Below are 23,309 nucleotides of genomic sequence, written 5' to 3' on the forward strand. Positions count from 1 at the left end.
GTTATCAACCCGATCCAAGACAGAATATTTGAGGTACTACGTACTATTCTTGGCAGGAGGATCGAAGTTGACACAGATGTGGATTTGTAGGAATTGGAGGATAGAATCAAGGTTATCTTTTGCAAGGAAACTAATATCACAGATGAGCAACAGGCCCAGATGTTTGCTACCTTGCTCCTGATTGAAAAGACTAAGGAACTTGAACCTGGATGGGACGCTGCTCTTCTTGAGGCATTTGATCAGGTCATCCACTTGGAAGAAAGAATGAAGAATCTTCCCGAGATTCCAATTGCTGAAATCGAAGGAATCGTATCTAGATTCATTGCATATTGCTAAAAAGGAGCATTGGAAAGGGAATAAGATTCTAGATGAGAGGTTATTATAGATGACATGGCACCTTAGTTGTCATTGGTTTATGTCTCCTAGATTTTTGTGCCAAATTTAATATTTGGCTATGCATTTAATATTGTTCAGTAAAAAGGGGGCTATTTTTAATAAACCCTAATTAGGGTTTAGGTGTCATGATCTTGACCATTGATCTTCTTTTCGATCTGGACCGTTCATTGTAATTGAGGATGCTATTTATACCCTCATTTTATTTCATTTTGTAATAGCTAGAAAACCAGAGAGTTAGAAATTATTGATGTATTAGAGAGATTAGAGTTTAGAAGCAATTTACTTTTGTAGCAAGATTGAGCTTTGAGAAAGGAATTCAAGCAATTGTTGTACATGATGGCTTTGAGATCAATGAAATATTGAAGTTATGGTGTTTTGTTGCAATTCTTTTGGTTATCTTCATGGTTGTTCATTTTCCTTGAATCATTCTCAATCGAAGTAGTGTGTTAATTCGAAGGACAAAGTGTTGGACTTGATCTTTGGTAGGATTCGTTTTCCAAACCACTAGCTTCTTACTGATTGTAGGAACGCCTTGCGTGGTCGACTGGAGATATTTGAATCGTTTAAACCTTCAATCATTGTTGTATCTTGGATATGTACCTTCGTGGTAGTGTCCTTGGTCTTTGATGTATTGAAAAATCATTTGTTACCTTAGAAGATCGCATCAATTTCAATTGAGTTGTTAATTTATGGCAATATTGAAGTTGGTAGAATCTCACCAAGTCTTGTCCACACTGAGTCATTCTTAGGGTTAGACTAGATTAGACCTCTTGCAAACCCTATCCTTTTGATATTTTTTGAAAAGCTTGTTTAGTTTAGCAAAATTTTCGGCAACGTAAGGCCCCTTGATGACACAGCAATCACAACGACCACTGGTGCTTATCCACACGTAGAGACCCTACTAAAAAGAACATTGGAGTCATCCTAACTGATCCTTCTTGCGAAATCTTCAGCAGTTAGCGACTTTATTCAAGAGAGGATAACATGCCTTTGGGTATTTTATTCTGTGTATGATTGTGTACAAAATACACGTCAACAGGTACTAACCATGTTCATCACATAGAACATCCATGGATGAAATGTCCTCTCTAGCCTCCATGTTTTCCCATTCAACAACATGATTAATCATTATGTCGCCAAGGCCATCTTGGAATTCATCTCTTCTAAGAGGTTTATGCAACGACCTTGAAACCCTCTTTTTGTCAACAAACCAATGATGAGAAACCTATTTCAAACATGCCTCTTCATTCGAAACCCATTGTGTTCGAATTTCAACCATTATAGCCTTGATAATGGCATATGAGGTGTGATCAATGTTACAAGACTGGCCTAGACTTGACGAAAACCCGAGGCTAGTGACCCTTGACAACTCTAGGAGTCTCGGTTGCTGAATTGTCACCAAACTTGTCGAGTATGTGAGATTCACTAGACTTGTTGATTCTAGGCAAGTACAACAAGGAAGAGTTGGCCAGTTTATTAATTTTTGAAAAAAAACAACTTACTACTTGTTGTGACATTTTCACGCATCGCCCCATTGCAAATGGGGACCCCCACTTTTTCGCTTTTTAGGGTAGATGTTTTTCTTAGGTGGTCTTAGTTTAGCAGTAGTTTGAGGGTGTCGGTCAGAATGCAAAAGGTTCTCAAAGTCGCAAGGAAATGATCTTAAGTGTCAAGTCGCTTTAACGTGTCAATTTGTCCTTCCGAGGTCAATTTTCCACTTTGCCTTAGAAATTTTAAGCAAAAATGATAAAATTATTGCAAATCGACGTGATTTTTTTGTGAAAGTCCAAATGGACAATGATTTTCCACACTTCGGGTCTCAAAACAATGCAAAACAAAGTTAAAGATCCTTAGAGTCCTAATGGAGATCATTTTTCCACTGTGCAGAAGGGTTAAAATCCATTGGTCCCGATGGAATGGGATTTTCCACTTCACAAATGGATCAAATTGGGTAAGTTTGGACAAAAGGAAGCATGAAAATCAATAAAGTCAATAAAGTCCTAATGGAAGTCGATGAGCAATTAATGGAAAAATCATTAGTCCCAATGGAGGTTGTTTTTCCACCTTCATTTCAAGCACCAAGCTACCTATCAAATGTTCGGACAAGTATTGGAAACTAAAAAGTCCCTATGGACTTCAATTTTCCAATCAAGGGCTTTGAGAATGTTTTACCCATCGGGAATGAGGAGAAAAGTGAAGAACAAGGGAGAGTCCTGATGAAGTTCAATTTTCCACTCAAAGGAGAAAGTTTGCAAGTCAAAAACATAACAGTCCCGATGACCATGGAATTTCCACCAAAGGACAAGATGCAAGACTGAAGTGTCCTAATGAGGTTCGAATCTCCAATCCATCAAAACATGATCAAATCAACACAAATTATTAAAGACAAGGAGTCCCAATGAAGATCGGATTTCCACAGCAAGAAGCAAGTAAGGTCAAGATAATGGAAAATCAAATTTAATCAAGTGTCCCAATGGAACTCAATTTTCCACCAGCCTGGTATTTTATAATATTTATCCCACATTCATTATGGAGTGGAACAAAATGGGAAGACAGGTGAATAAAGTTATGAGGGTATGAAAGGCATTACAAAGAAAAATTTACTAAGGACTGATCTTGTCCCTATACCCATAGATTCTCCACTCCAAGAGTAAGACATCAAAATGAAGTGAAATTTGCTAAGAGCAATCAGTCCCTATGAGTGGCAATTCCCCACCATTTCATTTGGTGGAAGAAAATGCGGACAATTAAATTAAAACAGTCCCTATAGGCTGCGATTTTCCACCTATGGCAGCAATAAAGTGATTTAGTCCCACATTCATTATGTGATGGAAGCTAACAAAGCAAACATGAATAAAAGTGGAAGAGACAAGGAGAATAAGACATAAGTTTGGATTGCTTTCATTGCAGATTCGTTGAAGGAGATTGATCAACAAAGTGGCACAGCTCTTCATTCCATTGGGCAATGATTTTGAAAGGAAGACTCGTGTGCAAAGTCCATTTACTAAGATTTTATCCATTCCAAGGTAGATTACCAGCCCAATTCAGACTTGCACCTATTATTGGGATATCATTTTCAGACCTAGAGGACTATATTGTTGGACGGTTTTGTTAACAGTGACTTCATAAATCCAAATCAAAGACTAATTAAATCATTTGTTACATCTGTGTTCATCATTGCAGGACATTTCCAAGGCTAGCGACTACCATTACAAGGTTGTTTGACCACCCAAATCATGGGAAGAGAGACTTGTTGATATGGCGAACTGATTAAACCTTTGTTTTCTGCGATTTTCCTTAAAATTCGGATTGTTGAGAACAGAGGGTGAGGTGGAGCCTTTGGATCAATGCCTTCACCTAGGACTTTAAATCACAGATTTCAGACCTTGGTGGAGATCAAAACCACAGCACTTTTCAGAATTTCTTAGTATTCACAATCATATTCGGGCTACTAGAATTATAATCAGACCTCATAAAGTTGAAAATCAGGTGTCAGAAATGCATTAAGGAAGGCTAATACATCAATTTCCAGGTCGGATCAGAGGTAAAATCAAGTGCAATCAGTCCCTATGAAACTCATCAAGGGGAATTCGAACAAAAAACAAGGATTAATTTAGCTGAGGACAAGTAGTCCCCATAAGAGTCGAATTTCCACTCCATAATACTTGCAAAGGAATTGAATGAAGTGCTGTTCCTATGCCTATCAATTCTCCACCCAAGGGTAAAATATGTTAAGGAGCGGACAATTTTCAAGGATCGATTAGCCCCCATGCACATCGATTTTCCACTTAAGTTAATGTGCTGAAAGAGGAAAGAGTTCATAGGGACTAGTTTGTCCCTATCCCGATTGAATTTCCACCAAGTCTTATAGAATGAAAACCGCAATAGCTAAGAAACATGGGATTGAATTTAAACCTTGACTCGCATACAACATATATTTCATGATTGTTTCTTTGATTGATAAAGTTTTGGTTCAGGTTTTGTCTCCTTTGCAGGTCTAATTACAGGTGGACTGGAATGAAACTTGATAATGCAAGGTTGAAGAAGAGGATTGCCAAGTCAAGGAGGAGACTTGACAGAGATATATTTTGAGGAGGAACAACATTTCAAGGAAATCACAAGGATGATGAGGATGAAGGATTACATTCTAGAGCAAAACAGCATCAAGATGAAAGATTTCAAGGTGGAAAATTCAGTAGAGCAAGGCTAAGTGATCAAGTCTACAAGGCAAGCTGAGGTGGCATCCTAGTCACCATTTGTCCAATCAAAGGGTACAAAGTGTGTAAATGTTATTCAATTTTCAATTCAAGATGCAAGTTATATTCAAGGTTATCTTTTCTTTCAATATGTGTTAAATCTTAATATAATAAATCTGATTATTGTCTGGTATGTTGCAGATGGAGAAAGAGCATTTATCAATTTTGATGTCCTTCTCACAAATACCGATTGATATATATATATATATATATATATATATATATATATATATATATATATATATATATATATATATATATATATATATATATATATATATATATATATATATGTCTGCAAGGAGGATCAAGCAATACCTTGACCGGTCATGTCTATTGGAGATGACTGATCAAGATATTACTTGATCGCACCTTTTCAATTATCATCGCATTTACCAATCGGTATATATATAAAACTTAACAAATCACCCGATACTAATCGGCGTGTATATCATAAACAAGTCAACCAAGACTAATCGGTGTGTATGCAGTTATAAACTAAAACCTGATAACAATCGGTGTTCACACAGTTAACATGTTTGACCGATACTAATCGGTGTGCATACTATTTACAATGTAAACCGATACCAATCGGTATTCTGTACTATAAGATTTAAAACCGATAATTATCGGTAGTTAAGCATTGGTTTAAGAATCCGATATTGATTGGAATATGCAAGTAAGGTTGTATATATATAAGTCGAAGAATAATCATCAAATGAAGGAACGATAACTTGAAGTCTTTATCATAGTCTATCGATAAGATAGATGATTGAATGAGAGACTTCATTTATCTCTCATTCAATCATTTATCTTACCGAGGCTATCATGCATTAACAAAGTGAGCATTCATTAAAGGAGGGAATAAGTGACACATGGGGCTACATCAAATATTATTTATCTTACCTATCCTCATCTCTTATTGGCAAATGTAATGGTCATTGTAACAAAACCCTAATTAGGGTCTCTATCTTTCGATCTTGGCCATTGATTGTGAATCAATCTGAGCCGTTCATTGTAATGGGACTTCTATAAAAGGGCTCAGCTCTCTCATTTGTAAAGGCTAATGTTAAAAGAGTAGAAGTATAGTTGCTAAGGCAATTAGGAATTAGAAGTTAGAGTAGAAGTAGATTAGGAGAGAAGGTAAAGATTGTTGCCAAGATCCTCTTGCAAGAGACATATTGCTTTTCATTGATGTTATGGTGAATTTCATATGTTGATTCAACATGTTGCATGGTCTCTACTTCTCATTTGTTTTAATGTTGGTTAATTGAATGAAAGATCTTGTGGATGATTAATGGTGAAATTCGCATATCCATACTACTAGTAGTTTGCTGATTGTAAACTTGCCTTGTGTGGTCAACTAGAATCCTTATTCACACTTAACTTCAGTTGCTATTCACACATTGATATGCATTGCCTTGATGGTGTCTATGTTGTTTGTGGAGTTGTTCATTGATGTCAAAGAAAAGTCTAGTAAGAGTCTCAACAAGTCATCCACTACATCCTACATTCTAGGATTAGTGTAGTCTTTTTAAACCCTTAACCCCTTTTGTTATTTCTTTTCTAAGTTAAGTAGGTTTCCAGTTCTAGCAACATTCATGTACAATGTAAGTCCCCTTTGTGATTCCAACAATATCACATCAAACCATTGAGCTTATCCACACATCCAAACCCGACATTAGGAACCTTGGAGTCTTCCAATTGATCACATAGTTTAGCATTTGGGAAGATTTTGTTCAAGGGAGGATAAGATACCTTGGTATTTTATTTTGTGTTTGAGGTGCATTAAAAAAACATCAACACTACCTTTCAATGCTTGTTTGGTTTGTGAAAAAGGTATGCACCATGAAGGTCTGTATGGTTTTGAAAATAGTGTAATACCCCCAAACCCCTGCAAGAGGCGTTGCCCCTTGGCCCTGTTAAGGTGTTGCCTCCAAACACCCATCAAACTATATGTCTAAGCAAGTAATAGGCCAATGATGAATCATGATCATAAAAACTACAAAATACATATACATTGTTGCAAATCTTTGCATCTTCACAACTAAAGCCACAATCAAGGATTATCTTGTTTCATACATTGGACAATTTGTTTAGTATACAAGGATTGCCATGGCAAAGTTGACATGCTACAATCATTATACAACTGAATACAAGTTAAGTCATAGTTATATCAATCATGCCCTGCACAAACAATTCATAAAACAATCCCATCTATTAGTATCCTAGCTAAGGTCAAACTAGAACATAACCATTTATCTTTTTACTTAATCATTCCTCTTTGCTAATGATCTTGACAACAAAACATGCAGTCTTGAAGGCTTCAAGAAAACTTAAATAATAAAGTCCTCACCTGAATATACACACCAACCATTGAGACACAAGTGAATATCAAGGCTGCATCATCATCTAGGACCTATCTTAGATGCCAATGCATGACATGTTGTGATGTTGGGATGAGTAATGTTGGCTCCTCTAAGCCATAGACTTATATTTTTAGTTATGATATTTGTTTTGATGCAATGGATTTCATATTCCACGAGTTTTTTTATGTATTTGACAATATTTACATATCTAAATGTGTTATTTCCTATAGCTAAAAATTTTGTTTATACTTATGTGATCAATGTATACTTGTGTATGTGATCAAAGTAGCTTCTATTTTATGAGGTTATTGTGTCTTTAAGTTTTATTCATTAAAGGGTGCATGTTCTCAATTTCTCGGGTTCTTCAATTTGCTAGTCTATGCTGAATCTAAGTGTCGAGTCTGAGTCTGAGTCAAATATTACCTTGCCGAGTCCGAGGCAAGTTCAATTTTTGTAACATTGGGTGCGATTACCAAAAATATCTCTGAAGGCCTCTAGAGTGAATCGAAGCAAAACCTGCCCAATCAAAATCTCTAATATCCTTTGTATGTATTTATTAAATTTTGTGGTCATGAGAACAAGCTCAAGAGACTATAGGGAGCCAAGGAATGTCATGGCTTCCAAAATATCAAGAGGAACAAATTTTTTTAGCCAATTCATCCCCCTTTTGGGCTTTTGCTATCATTTTTTTCTTGTGTGACTTCCTATGCCTTATTTCAATATCCTAGATATTTACCAAATCTTTCTAAATACAAATAGGGGGAAACCAAGATATTGGTATTTTGTTTCAATGGCCTTAAGGTACACCATCTTGTTAGTCATTTACACAAATTACCTTTACCCAATTTTTTGATACAATACAAAGCCAAAGCCCTTTCCATTTACAAACTCAAGTTTTAAGATTCAAAACCAGCAAATAGAAATGCAATCTAGGTAAAAATAACTTATATTATGGAGCAACATTATCAAATTTGGCAATGAAGCTGCCAAGAGGAAAGAACAATCTGCCCACAATTTGCCTTTTTCAAATGCCTTGATACACACACCTCTTTCTTCGTATTAAGCTTGAAAACAGCAATAAATCTTCCTTAAATCACTTTTCAATGGATTTCTTTATTTGCTAGATGATTGTGAATGCTTTTTTCTGTACAAGTTCCTGATATTTGAAGCTCCACATGACAGAAATGGTGACAAATCCAACTCTTAGATAAAATCTCCTCTTCCAAGCATAGTGCAAGTCATGTAGTGTTTTAGTGTTTGTGTTTTTTGTGTTTATGTTTCAAGCCAAACAGCCAACGGTGAAATGCAGCGTTCCTTTTTGCATGTTTGACTCCTGTGCCAAGCAACTAATTTTGTGTACCTGCATGCCTAAGGCAATTTTCTGTCATCTTTTTCTTTTATTTTGTCTACTTTTTTTAATTTTTCACCTAAGTCACTTTGTCATGCTGGGTGTCCCCTTCCAATTAACCCACATTCTAGAATGTCCCCTATGATTTTTCAGATCAGGACAGCCCTAGCAATGTTCCCTAGCCATCACCAAAAAGCCCAGCAGACAAAAATCACTGGAAACCCATATAGCATTAATATAACTTATTTCTTTCTTTCTACTGCCAGGATGTTCTTTGTGACAAATCTATCTTCAAGGCACAATTATATTTCAGATAAATAGTCAGTTTAAAGACGTTGAAGAACTGAAAATGAAAAGTTAAAAAAAATTAATATAGAAATCTATGTTACTGGGTTCTTGCAGTATTACACCCATTTCCAAATTAAACAGATTACAGTACGGGAGCAGGACCTGGTATGCACACGAAGCAACAGAGCCACACCCTGGGTGAAACTGAGCCTTACTGACTGCACCTGCGTGAACCCGTGGCCAAAAAACTCATTTTTTAATTTAAATACATCGATACACTGTCAAATCCACATTTTTCTTCATCATTTTGTAACAATGCATGTGCTTGTAGTCACTTTTGTACTCATATTAAATGTTGGAGATTTAACAAGAATATGCTAAACATTAGAGGGTTTGGGGCACTCTTGGACTTGGTTAAAAGCAATAAAACTATAAAAAATGGCACACGCAATGAAGGTCTATGGGGTCTCAAAGTTTTTAATTGCGCTTTGTGGTGACAGCTCCATTACTGACCCTAGCCTATATCATGACAAGGAGCTCACCAGGTAGGCTGCCCCCAAAATCTTGTGAGGGTGTTCCCACCTCCAAATCCTTGTGAGGAGCGTTCCTGACCCCAAATTCTTGCGAGGGCATTCCTGCCTCCAAATTTTTGCCATGAGTGTTCCCGCCCCCAAATCCTTGCAAGGGGCATCCCATGTAATGTCCTGTGTTCATCCACCAAAGTTTGGGGATGTAGATTGATAGAAACTAATGAAAAAAATCATGATTATATGTTGCAAAAGGCACCTCTCGCACCTAAACTTAGTCCCTTGACAAATTCCTCACAACCTATAGCACATATACAGGTTGGAGATGGTTGGAGATGTAACAACCTGTAAGACCAAGCAAAAGCAATTGTAGTAGCCTCTGCAGAACATATACAAGCAGAAGAGATGGTTGGAGATGCACATAAATCACATTTGAATTCTGATTAAACTTCCCCAATAGTAGGTGTTGTTCTCCATTTTGAAAACTTTTGTTTCTTCTCTTTAAAAGTGAAAACTACTACCTCTGTGCTGCAATGGAAGAGAACAACAAAAGTTTGAAATAAAGACAACAATATGAGGTTCCAGATTTAGGAGACCTCCTACACTTTAAGCTTATAAAAGCTTGGGCAGGTGAACCCTTTTAAGACTATTTTCTCACAAAAATATTAAATGATTTGCAGAAAACCAGTGTAAATTCCTGCAAACTTTCCTTACTAACCAGTACAACTAAACCTAAATGGAAAGTTGATTTGACTTTTGAAAAGGATCACAAAATGCACCCAAAAACCCAACAAGTAAACCAGTGCTTTATCTGGGCAATAGAGTCATCTACAACAGACTGCAACCTGACAAGAGAAACTAGTACACAAATCACAAATTCCTGATCTACCAACTCTGAATATGCCTGATATATACAGAGTCCTAATCTGCACCAGACTTCATCATCAAATCCACACCAAAAATACTTATATCAATGACTTTGTTCAAAGTATATTTATATTTTCCTCCTTAAGGAAAAGACTCAAAACAACTTCATTAGATGCCTAGCAAATCATTCAAATAAGCAATCCTTGATTACTTAAATGGAATGAACACCAGTACAATGACATAGAGACAATACAAATCTGAGTTTAGATTCTTTGGACTGTATATTTCATTCCTAAGTAAAAAGGTTACAAGTACTTCATATCTGACTCAGAAATTGCTAAGACAAAGGCCTGTATTAATTTTGCCAGAGTTTAGCTACAAAAATTTCGTGTCCTCTTTTCTAGGTAGCCTTGGTATCCTTTTATAGAAAATCAGGATGCAACAAGCTTCGGACTACCTAGAAGAAAAATCATACCCTAACAGTCATTCACTCCAAAAGTCACATTTTTGTGCCATTGCAGTTGAGGGAGAAACCTAACATTCTTTCTGGGATGCGTGCTTCATTAATTCACTGGGCATTCATTTGGAGAATGGTCGAAAGAGTAAGTTCCTATTACCCAAAATCGGTTACAAACCACCGTCAACTTCATAATGTCGGTGGATCATCTCGTGCCAGAGCATTAATGAGTTCTTATCTAAGAAAACACACAACCGCGCACCATTATGTTCTCTGCAAATCTCCCTGGATAAGTCTCACCAACTTTTCACTTCGAAACAATATCTGATGAGATTTGCACATCTTTGCCATTGATTCTTTTGAATATTTTAAAATTTGGCACCAACTGACCAGGGAAGCCTTCTTTTTGAGCACCTTTCCTTTAGTCGCCATGTCGCGGCGTTTAACGTTCGGACGTATTTCCGTTGCGATATAGCAACAGCCATCCGATCATGGAAAACTAGCACGCCCTTTAACTTTTCTAAGTAATCCACTTAGAAACAGGCCCCACCACTTGGTCTCTAGCTGTTAAAAACTTAACCGCTACCACTAGCTGTCTGCCGTAACCGCTTACCTTAACTACTGGCATTAACCGCCCACGCACTGAGCCTGCAGAAAATCATCACCTTCTGACTGAGAAATAAAATCTGAGATCCCAAGGTCACTGCCCCAAAAATTTTTGCCATGGGTTACACTTGACTGCAGATTCAGATTCCTTGGATCGAGAGCTTTCCATATTTGGGCAAAAATTAACCCTTAGGCGAATCAATCCCTTTGCAAGTCAGTCATTAATTTCTCCTTTTTCACTATAGTCTGAAACTATATTTTAACCTGACTTTTCCGCGCAGATCTCGGCCACATGTCACCTCCTGGTTCGCTCGTGAGTCCCTTTGGACTCCACCTGTTCGCCACTTGGACAGCCACCAAACTTGGGCCTGCCTTGGTTCTTCTTCTTGTGCCCCATGTGGCACGTCCTGATTCGCCTTTGGATCCATCTAGACAGCCACCTCAACTGCCACCTCGCCAGTCGCTATGTCGCAGGTGATAACCAACGAGCACCTTCATCTCGCGGTATAGCGACGGCCGTAGAATAAAACATAAATTAAACTAATCACAAGTAAGAAAGGAAAGACAAGTGTCATTTATGAAGAAAAGAGGAATAGCAATTAGGAGGAAATCATTTAACAATGATATTTAGGGAGCGCTCCACAAGAATTATTAAGGAAAAACAAACTAAAGTAGATTAGTTATGGATGGTCAACCAACCTATGTGTTCAACATTTTGTCATTGATATCAGCGATTTTCTCAATTAGTGGCAATTATATTTTATTTGTAATATTGTTTGGTGAAATAAATATCACCTGCTAGACTTGGTAATTTAGTGAGGTGATATGGTATTATTCTTGGTGTATGACAGCTGCAGGTGTCTGTATACTCTGACAGTTTTAGACTTTGATTCTTGGCGGCACATTAATTTATTTATCCTTTTTGAGCGACGGCAGATTCTGCACATTGATGTTTTTTTCCCAATTGAATCCACTAGTTGAATCACATTTATACTTTGGATTTGTAATGTCCCTTTTCTGAAATAGGATTTAATAATAAATAATAATTAAATTAAAATATAAATAAATAAATAAACAATAAAATATAATATAATATACTATAATTACAACATGAAGTTAATTAAGTTTAATGAAAAGTCAAGAGGCATGCTATGAAGAGTTGTGACTCCCTCCAACATGAGATATAAAAAGGAGAAGAGTTCATTTGAAAGAAGACAAAGAAGGAACGGAAAAAAGAATGCAGCATAGGAATTAAGGAAAGATAAAATGGGCGAAGAAATAGAGGGAAGGAAATAAGGAAGGGTTGCGACTCTTTCAAAAGGTGATAATTATGAAGATTGTGACCATTGCAAAGGGCAAACATGATGAAGATGTGACTCCTCCTCACTTCAAGATATAAGAGGGAGGGCAACTTCAATTAGAGAGGAAGCACAAAAGAGGAATCTTGTCATAATTCCATCAAGGAATTCCAACACTGAGGCCTCAGTGGCATCCCTCAATGCAACTGCCTCTATCCACCTAGTGAAGTAATCTATTGCGGCCAAGATCCACTTATGGCCGGCACTAGAATGTGGATCTATCATGCCAATGAAGTCTAAACCCCATTGGGCGAACGGTTGATCTGCTTGGATGGGATGAAGAGGTAGGCGAGCTAGTCTTTGCTTCCCAGAGAAGAGAGCACATTTCTTGCAATTCTTCACCCATCTATGTGAATCACTGAATAAGGATGGCCAGTAATAACCAGCCCTCATTAGTTTGATAGCCATAGTCCTTGCAGAGAAGTGGCCCCCTGAAGAGCCATCATGAAATTCCTCTAACAATCTTCTGACTTGGTTTTGCTCGATACATCTTAGTAAGACTCCATTGGAGTCTTTTCAAAAAAAGAGTGTCATTCACTAAGACATAGGGAATGGACTACAACCTGAAATGCCTTCTTTTGGTCCTATCCAGACCTTGGGGGTATCTACCTTCCATTAAGAAGGTGGTCATGTCACTTACCCAACTAAATTGAGTGTTGTTGTCAATTGGTTGGTACTCTTGTAACACAAGGGCGACCTCTGAAGTACTCTCAGAAGATGAGACAAGTTGTTCACATAGGCCCCTGCCTCTTACAAGCTTGGTGATCTTGATGTTGATGTCATACTCCATGACCTTGGTTATCCACCAAGCCCTTTGCTCACTGATGTCCTTGTTTAGAAGGAAATCTTTGACACTTGCATGTGGAACTAAGAGTTGGATCCTGTTGTTGGACAAAATGTATCTGAACGTTTTTAATGCCCTTAAAACAGTGAGGACTTTTTTTTCTACATAACTATACTTAAGCTCATAGTCCTTTAGCCCCTCAGTAAAGAAAGCAATAGGTTGCTCCAAATTATCATTGTTCAGCTGGGTTAGGACAACTAAGATGCTGGATTCTCCTCTGAAGGTATAGAGGATAAAATCCCTTTCATAATTAGGATTGACAAGGGTAGGGGCCTGAGCAACTGTTTGTTTCATCTCTTTGAAACCAGCTCTCCCCTCCTTGGTCCAACTGAAAGCAAAGTTTTTCTTCAACATGGAAGTGAGGGGTTTTACCATGGTGGCAAGGTTGGGAATGAACCTCCTCACAAAGTTGATCCTGCCAAGGAAACTTTGCAATCCTTTTTTGTGACTAGGGAGTGGAAGAGAAAGTATAGCCTCCACTCGCTCTGGGTCAATGGTCAAACCCTCCTTGGATACGATGTGTCCTAGCAATCTTCCTTGATCAATAGCAAATACACACTTGCTAGGGTTCAAGGAAACACCATACTCCCTGCATTTCATGAACACCTGCTCAAGATGACCAAGATGGTCAGCTGCATGCTTCGAACAAACAATTATGTCATCAAGGTATACAAGCACAAACTTTGCTAATACACCCTTGAAAGCCATGTCCATTGCTGTTTGGAACATGGCACCTACATTGGTTAGCACAAAGGGCATTTTACAATAAGCATAGGTACCCCACTTAGTAGTAAACGCAGTCTTGTATTGATATGATTCTTGGACCAAGATCTGATTGTAGCCTGAATACCCATCCAAGAATGAAAATCTTTCCGAGCCACTAACCTTTTGGAGAATCTGCTCCATAGAGGGAAGGGGATAGTGATCCTTGAGGGAGGCTCTATTGAGATCCCTAAAGTCTACACATAGCCTGATTTCCCATTCTTCTTCCTTACAGGGACAAGGTTGGCCACCCAGGAGGAGTGCTTGATAGGGAAGATGATATTGGCTTCTATGAGCTTGGTCAACTCCTTCCTCATTAGTGGCTCAATCTTGGGTTTATTGGCCTTTGCTTTTGTCTAACTAGCTTTGCATCTGGGTTTAGCTCTATAGTATGTTGGGCTAAGTCAGGGTCAAAACCCTTCAAATCTTCATAGGTCCAAGCAACTATGTCATCATATTGTTGGCAAAGCTCAACAAAGGCCTCTTGCTTGGTTGAGGAACACACCTTGCCCAAGTTTAAGGACCTACCCTCGACGACAGAAACTGGCTTGTAATCACCCATCTTTGCAGCCAAGTTCATCTTTTTCTTCAACTGATCATCGAGTTGAAAATGCCTTCCAAGGTAACTAGACCTTTAGGCAACTTGTTGGAGTTGAGCTGCATTATTTTATCTCCATACTGGTCTTGCAACTTAGATTGATTTTCAGCAGAAAATTCTGCTTCATTTTGCAAGAAGTTGATGATCTATTGATCGCTTTCCAACACTTGCCAATTTACTTGATTGTCTGGGATGGCAGGCCTCACAACAAGCCTGATGTGTTGCTCCTTCTCACTTGCAACATGCGATGGTATATCGAATTGAGCACCAACCACTGCAAGCCTATCAGCATGCTTGTTTTGACCTCTAGGAATGCTCTGGATATTGAATGCCTCAAATCCTCAATCAAATCCCAAACCCTGTGTTTATATGATTTGAGTAGGTTGTTTTTTGCTACACTTTGAGCTCAAATGTGATTAACAACCAACTCACTATCACCTAATACTTGCAAAGATCTGTTCTTTCTTCTTTGTGCAAGTTGGAGACCTTGGATCAAGGATTCATACTCAGCGACATTGTTGGTGCAACCAAATTGAAGCCTAAAAGAGAAGAAATATTTCTCCTGCTCAGGAGAAACAAGCATCACACCGGCACCTACACCATTCTTGTTTCTTGAACCATGAAAAAACATGTTCCATAACCGCTCTGAGTCTCCTTGTGTCTTGATGAGGTTAGGGATAGGAGTATCCTCTTCATGGATACAATAGGTGCCAAGCCCGGTCTCTTCAGTCTCAGCCAATCGATCAAACTGAAAAGCATTGGCCCATTCGTCCAGCAAGCAATCAGGAACCTCTTGCAAAAGAGTGGCAGGCTCGCGGACAGTACACTCCTCCCCCTCTTCATGCAAAGTGCAGTTCATGTTTATAGGGTTGGGGGTGTAGGGCTCTATGTGGTTCGAAATAGCATGTGGGACCAATCAGAAGACAGGTACCCACCTATCTTGCCGGTGAAGTCTCTAGACAAGCAGATGGCAAAGAAGGCAGGGAGGTCGATGATTGATACGTCTTGCAAGACAATGCAACCAGGGCATGCATGCAAGGTTAACTTCAAATTTTTTACAACCCCAACTGTCTTAATAGAAGTGTCATCCAATTGGACCACCCCTTTAGTCACAGGTTCATATTCTATGCCAAGAAGATCAGCTACCTTCTTAGGCATGACTGAGCTACTAGCTCCTAAATCTATCATGCAGTTGTGAACCAAGTTATCTCCTATGATTAAGGAGAGATAGGAAGGGGGAGGCTTGTTGATCTTGCTTGAATCTTCCTCCTCCTTGGATTGCACCAAACTGGTGGAGACTGCCTTTTTGCTGGTTGTTGCCTCATCACCTGACTGATCGACATCCTTCAGTGCCTCCTTAAGCAAATCCCTTTGAGATGGGATGGAAAGGGCCTCCCACATAGTGACGTTGAGTTTGGCTTTCTTCATCTCATCAACTATGTTGAAAGGAACACCAACAGACTTTGAGGCTATAAGGTCTACTTTTGCTCTTTAGACGACTTGGGGCTCCTCCTGCTTCTTGCTCCTGTAATGTTCCCAGACTGTTCAACGACTGGCCGTACGGTGGTGCACCAAAAAGGTCATACGGAGTGAAGTGCAGGGGGCTAACGTACGGTAAGGAGGTCATATGGTGGTGGTGTGAGGACAGAGTGACCGTACGATGTAGAGGGTCGCACGGTAGGGCGGTAAAAGGCCGTACGGTGGAGAGGGTCGTACGATGGGTGGCGATGAAGGGTCGTACGGTGGAGAGGATTGAGCAGTCGTATGGAGAAGGGGGGTTGTACGGTAATGTGGAGGTGAAGGGTTGTACGGTGGAGAGGTTGCACGAGAATGTGGGTTGGAGTGATGTACGATGGGATGAGAGGTATGGTGAGGTAAGGGGATGTACGGTGGAGGTATGATGTACGGTGGCAATGTGAGGTACTCCAGTGAGTGCGCGATCAAAGGTTGACCTTCTGCAAACAATAAATTCTGAATATTTGGAGTTTCTTGAGTATGTATTAACAAATATGCAACTGGAGAGATAAACAATGACGAGATTCAAGATTTGCTAAATCCGGAATGAGTACAAATAAACAGAATAGGGTGAGGGGGAAATCCCACCGAAACTGCACAAACCAAATAGGGAGGGTCTTTCACCTCTGAAATGGCAGTAACCAGAACTCCAACAGGAATTCGCACAAGACACGGCCATATATATGGGCTCCAGGAAACTTCCTAAAGGGTTACAAACGGGCCGACATGACCAACCAAAACTTGCCCGATCTAATTAAATAAAAGGGCCCGAAAGATTTGTTATTAAATTTGGGGGCTTACAACAAAATAATTAGATTTATTATTTAATTATATTGGGGACATCACAGTCCTCCCAAGCCAAAAATTGCTTGCCCTCAAGCAATTGCAGACTCGGATGTTAATGAATTTGCTCGCCTTCCCAGGTTGCATCCTCAATGGGTAGATTCTTCCAACGTATGAGGAACTCTTTGACTGTGTGTGTTCTCAACCTCTTTTCTCTGACATCGACGATCTCCGCCAGCTCCAGAATTAGTTTCCCTTCTTCGTCAATGGGTGGCAGATCCCTGGACACTGTGACGCGCTGCCCGATGGCCTTCTTCAGACATGATACGTGAAAAACATTGTGAATCTGACTTCCCTCAGGAAGCTCCAATTCGTAGGCAACTTCACCCACTCTTCGAACCACCCTGTAGGGTCCATAGAAACGCGGCTTCAGCTTCTCCTTACCATTTGTCTTCAAGGAGGTTTGTCTGTGCGATTGAAGTCGGAGGTAAACCAGATCACCAACCTTAAAATTCCGCTCAATCCGGTGTCGGTCAGCATACATCTTTTGCTAGTTCTGAGCCCTCTGTAGGTTGTCTTTGAGAGACGTCAAGATGTCTAAACTCTCCTGAAGCCAATCTTTGGCCATCGATGCCCGACTGTCTCCCAATGCCAGGCCAACAAATGAAGACGGTTCATAACCGTACAGTGCTTTGAAAGGTATCGACATGTGGTAAGTGGTGTTGTAACAATGTTCACCCAAATGTAACCAGCGAACCCATGCCTTCTGTTGTGCTGAGACGTAGTTCCTAAGATAACCCTGCAGCCATTTGTTCACAATCTCGGTCTGTATTGTGGCTTCATCTAGCGATGACCCCTTCGGATAGAGTTTATTATCCTTTTCCCTCGGAGCGAAAGGTGGTTTGGTATGTGCGAAACTTCTAGAAAAGGAAGATGTTGCCATGTTACGGGCCTTTTTTATTGCTTCCGTGAGCGTGCTGGGGTTGAACCCTTTCACCCAACCTTTCAGTGGTTCCATCAATCCGTCTATGAACAAGACCACCAATCTCCGCTCTGAGATGTTAGTCACCAACACGGACAATCTCTAGAATTTTGTGATGTAACTGTCCACAGATCCTGACTGCTTTAGTTGCGCCAACTCCTTGAAATTGAGTTTTGGATCCTTCTCATCAAATCAATCTATGAGCTTCTCTGTAAATTTGACATAGGAAGTTATCTGGTCATGGCCAAGAGTGATCATTCCATGATGCCACCATTCATGCACGACCCCTTCCAGGTGGAGTGTTGCAAACTTGATAGCTTCATCTTCAGGCATCGGGTTGAGTTGGAAGTATCTGCTTTTTGAACCCAGGCACGTGTCGAGGTCGCTCCGGCCCCATCAAAGGATGACAGGTTGATCTTACCGACCTTCTGCTTGATGTCATTATTATAGTGTCCATAATGGCCTCGACTTTTGCCACCTGAGTATTTCATCCGGAGCTCCACATAATCCTTGAAGGATATGTCCCCCTAGAGATTTGCATCCCTCCAATCTTGACTCAACTGTGCTTGTATCTCCTGAAAGGTGGGATCTTGCTCCCCCTATGGTGCTTCTGATTTTTTAGGAAAAGTCGGCATCAGCGGCCATGAATGTGTGCGTTGGACGTTTGACCTTCCCGTGACCGAATCATCACCCTGTCCATTTTGTTCTCCATTCGTTTTTCCCAGGGCCAATTGTCATAAGGTTTCCTCCATGATTTGTTGTCGCTGCTCTCCTCTGGTTAGGGTGTCGTTGAGCTGAGCTTGGCTTTTGGTTAGCTCCCTTAATAGTGCCATGACTTCTCTTGTAGGGTCCTGTGGTTCCCCCATTCGATCAGTTGAAAGGTACCTCCTCCTGGTGTACACTTGCATCCACGACACGACAAGCTGGCAAGATCACAAGCTCTGATACCATTGTAATGTTCCCAGACTGTTCAACAACTGGCCGTACGGTGGTGCACCAGCAAGGCCGTACGGAGTGAAGTGCAGGGGTTGTCGTACGATAAAGAGGTCGTACGGTGGTGGTCTGAGGACAGAGTGACCGTACGGTGTAGAGGGCCGCACGGTGGGTGGCGGTAAAAGGTCGTACAGTGGAGAGGGTCGTACAGTGGAGAGGATCGTACGGTGGGTGGCGGTGAAGGGTCGTACGGTGGAGAGGATTGAGCAGTCGTACGGTGAAGGGGGTTGTACAGTAATGTGGAGGTGGAGAGGCCGCATGGGAATGTGGGTTGGAGTGATGTACGATGGGATGAGAGGTACGGTGAGGTAAGGGGGTGTACGGTGGAGGTATGATGTACGGTGGTAATGTGAGGTACTCCAGTGAGTGCGCAATGAAAGGTTGACCTTCTGCAAACAATAAATTCTGAATATTTGGAATTTCTTGAGTATGTATTAACAGATATGCAACTGGAGAGATAAACAATGACGAGATTCAAGATTTGCTAAATCCGGAATGAGTACAAATAAACAGAATAGGGTGAGGGGGAAATCCCACCAAAACTGCACAAACCAAATAGGGAGGGTCTTTCACCTCCAAAATGGCGGTAACCAGAAATCCAACAGGAATTCGCACAAGACAGAAAAATATCAAAATTTGCATACCTACAACAATGACTAACACGGCCATATATATGAGCTCCGGGAAACTTTCCGAAGGGTTACAAACGGGCCAACACGACCAACCAAAACTTGCCCAATCTAATTAAATAAAAGGGCCCGAAAGATTTGTTATTAAATTTGGGGGCTTACAACAAAATAATTAGATTTATTATTTAATTATATCGAGGACATCACAGCTCCCCTGCATGGTATTTTGGCTTGTATCATGGACAACTACATTGGGCATTAGAGCTTGGGCTGATGTTGAAGGTGAGGCAGCCTCCATGGCTCTCTTCTTTGACCTCGTATACTGCAGCATAGACTCACCATTTGTTTGGTTCAAACTACAGAATTTTGCCTCCTGCCAATTGACAAAGGTAGAATCCCCTTGCAAGTAAGCCTGAGTGCCAACACTAGGCTGATTTGGGTCATATTGTTGGCCAGAAGTGGTCGGCTCATCCTACACCACTAAGGTTTGGACAAACCCTCCATTTTGGCATGCACCTTGGTTGTGTGGCTGATTGCATGGTTGACGCCAATCTTGCTCTTGGGCGAGATTGTTTTGCATTGGAACTATTGCTTTTGAGCTACTTGCAGCTGTGGGGTTCGCACTATTCAAGGGTCTAGCATTGCTCCATTGGTTTTGCCCTTGAAAGGGTGGCCTATTCTGCTAATAGTTCTGATTTTGTGCCTGATAAGGTTTTCTATGTTGGGTTTGCTGCCTCTTTAGTGTCACCAACTCATTGCTAAAGTTTTGCAATAGAGCCTTGACCTCATGGATCTCATTGGAGGATGTAGAGGGTGTGGATGATTGTCCTGCGGGCGCCATGGGAATAGGAGCCAGGGTGGGTTGTTGAGTAGGAGCTTCCGGGAAGAGAGGCATTGGAGGCCTTGGAGCTATCTTCCCAACCTGAATCAAACAGTTATCTACTCTTATGGCTATGTCATATGCACCCGGTAAAGAGGCTCCACCCATTGATTGTACCATGACAACTATATCGTTGTCGAGAGCTCTAAGATAATACAAGAAGGCATGATTTGGAGATGGCTTCACTAGAGCAGGAATTCTATTCCATGTCTTATGGAATCTGAAATTGAAATCTCTCATGAACTCGTGGGGTGCCCTCTTGATCGTAGTCAACTGCTCCACAAGTGATAGGTGGTCACTTTTGTCTTTGAAATGGTTGCACAACCTCTCCCCCAATTCATCCCAATTGTGAATGGAGCTAGACAGCAACCCTCTATACCACTGCAAAGCTTCGCCTTTCAAAGATGTGGCTAAGAGTCTGACAGCAACATCATCCTGAGTGATATTATGGACAAAGGAGATGTTTGCAATGTCTTGAATGTGCTCAATAGGCGTAGTAGTTGTTTCACTAGTGAAGTATTGTATACTCTTCAATGCAAGCACTGGTATGTCATTCCATTGAGTCAAAATAAGGGGACTCCCCCCATTGAAGGTAACAAAAACCTGATTTCTTGCAATGCGAAACAATGGTCTATTGATGTGAGTGGTGGGAACCCTTGATACTAATGATCTTGTAAAAGGAGGGGTAAAATGAGACCTGGGAGATGGAGTGTTTACAACCCTGACCTCCCTAACTGGTGATAATGAAGGTCTACCTCTCCGCCTTCTAGAGCCTGAAGATGAGAGTTCTTCAATCTAGAAACTACCTCTAGAAGATGCCCTTGTATGAAATCTAGGCATGAAATCCGGAGATGCAACCAGTCATGAGCAAGCAGACTGAACTGGAGAGCAGAGACTTCGGAACCTGGTGGTTCCGGAGTTGAGCACTTCGGAACTTGGTGGTTCCGGAGTAGCAAACCTAGGAACTTCGAAACCTGGGGGTTCTGGGGTTTCGGGGTTGAGATGGCTTAGTGACTTCAGAACCTGGAGACCTCGGAGTTCCGAAGTTAGCAACAAGTCATTTACAAGAGATTGGTCTTGTGAGCAGAGTCGCCAAGTGCTTGAAGATGACTGCCTATAAAGGCTGAGATGCCAAGAAAAGCACTGAATCCTTAACATGTATATCGAAAGAAGTCCCACCGGGCGTGCCAAAAACTGTTATCACAAAAGCTCGCACCCTTGCTGAGCTATCAACTCAGCAACCTTGTGAAACATGGAAACAACCCCGAAGTGTGGGACCTTGCGTGTGGGGTTGAATCTTTGGAGAAGGTCGACTTCCTTCTCAATCCAAGTGCATATATTGAACCAACTCAACACCTCAACTCTTACTTCTAAACTACCCTAACAGCTTACAGAGGAAAAGGGAAGAGAGAAATGCTAAAAATGAAAGGAGGTGATGCACCAAGATAAGAGATTGTTCCTCTCCCCACCCGAAATGCCACGAGGAATCAACTGAAATACCCAAGAGATGCACAAACTTCAGTTGCATGAATGACCCAAATGCATGTATGGAGGTTAGAATTTGCTAAGTGTCAAGAGGGGAGAAGGATTCCCACAAGTCACACTCAGAAAAACAAGTTAACACAACATATATGGAGAGAAGAGCTACGAAACATACACTTGTGATGAAGGTAAGGAAACATACACAACATGCATAAGTTGAAGGAAGGCCAGAAAGTAATTTCAATTCATTCAAAGGCCAAAGGCTAAACTTACAGTTGCAGAAATGCAAAAATAATTACAAATCTTCAAGACAAGAGAAAGAGCATAGGAAAGCTCAAGGCAGCAAGTAGAGAACCCTTTACAATGAAGCTTAACAACCTTTATATAGAAAAAAGATTACAAGAGCGATCATGACCCCTATATGTCAATCTGGGAGTGCAGGGAAGTGCATGCACTTGACTTGTAAATGCAAGCAACCTAGCCATACCCACAAAAGGCAACTCTGAGAAGGGTGGATTGACTGACCTTCCAAAGTCAAAGTATTCAGACATGACATAAGTCACCATAACAAGCATGGCCCCGTACCTCCCTTAATGGAAATCCTACCAGAAACATTAAATGCACCCTTGTGGCTCCACAAAAGAAGGTGCATAAGTCACTAAAGCTGTCAGAGCATTTAAAGTTTTGAGTGTCGATCACGCCATCCGGAAGTGTTGCAAGCCGGAAGTAGTTTGGAAGACTTCGGAGACCTAAGACGCCGAAGTTGGGGGAGCTTCGGAGACCTGGGTCACCGAAGTTGGGAAGACTTAGCAACTTGGGAACTTCAGGGTTCCGAGGTAGAAGAACTAGGAACTTGGGAACCTGGGGGTTCCGGAGTTCCGGGGTAGAAGAACTAGGAACTTGGGAAACTAGGGGTTTCCGAGTTCCGGGGTTGAAGACTAAGGAACTTGGGAACCTGAGGGTTCGAGAGTTTCAGGTTCCCAAGTTCTGGGGTAGAAGAACTAGGAACTTGGGAACCTGGGGGTTCCGGAGTTCCGAGGTTGAGGAATAAGGAACTTGGGAACCTGGAGGTTCCGGAGTTCCGAGGTTGAAGACTTAGGAACTTGGGAACCTGGAGGTTCCGGAGTTCCAGGGTTGAAGTCTTAGGAACTTGGGAACCTGGGGTTTCCAGAGTTTCGGGGTTGAAAACTAAGGAACTTGGGAACCTGGGGGTTCCGGAGTTTCGAGGTAGAAGAACTAGGAACTTGCAAACCTGGGAGTTCCGGAGTTCCGGAGTTCCGGAGTTGAAGACTTAGGAACCTGGGAACCTGGGGGTTCCATGGTTCCGGCAAGACAACACTTCACACTTCATGATTCCATTGTTTTCTCT

At 40.9% G+C, this 23,309-nt stretch overlaps 1 protein-coding gene across 1 annotated transcript in view; it reads right to left on the reverse strand.

Moving 5' to 3' along the window:
• Positions 1-23,309, reverse strand: part of LOC131063567 (UDP-N-acetylglucosamine diphosphorylase 2) — a 187,915-nt gene that overhangs the window by 97,346 nt on the left and 67,260 nt on the right. The window lies entirely within an intron of this gene.

Source organism: Cryptomeria japonica, chromosome 4 (genome assembly GCF_030272615.1).
Source record: "Cryptomeria japonica chromosome 4, Sugi_1.0, whole genome shotgun sequence".
Taxonomy (NCBI): Eukaryota; Viridiplantae; Streptophyta; class Pinopsida; order Cupressales; family Cupressaceae; genus Cryptomeria; species Cryptomeria japonica.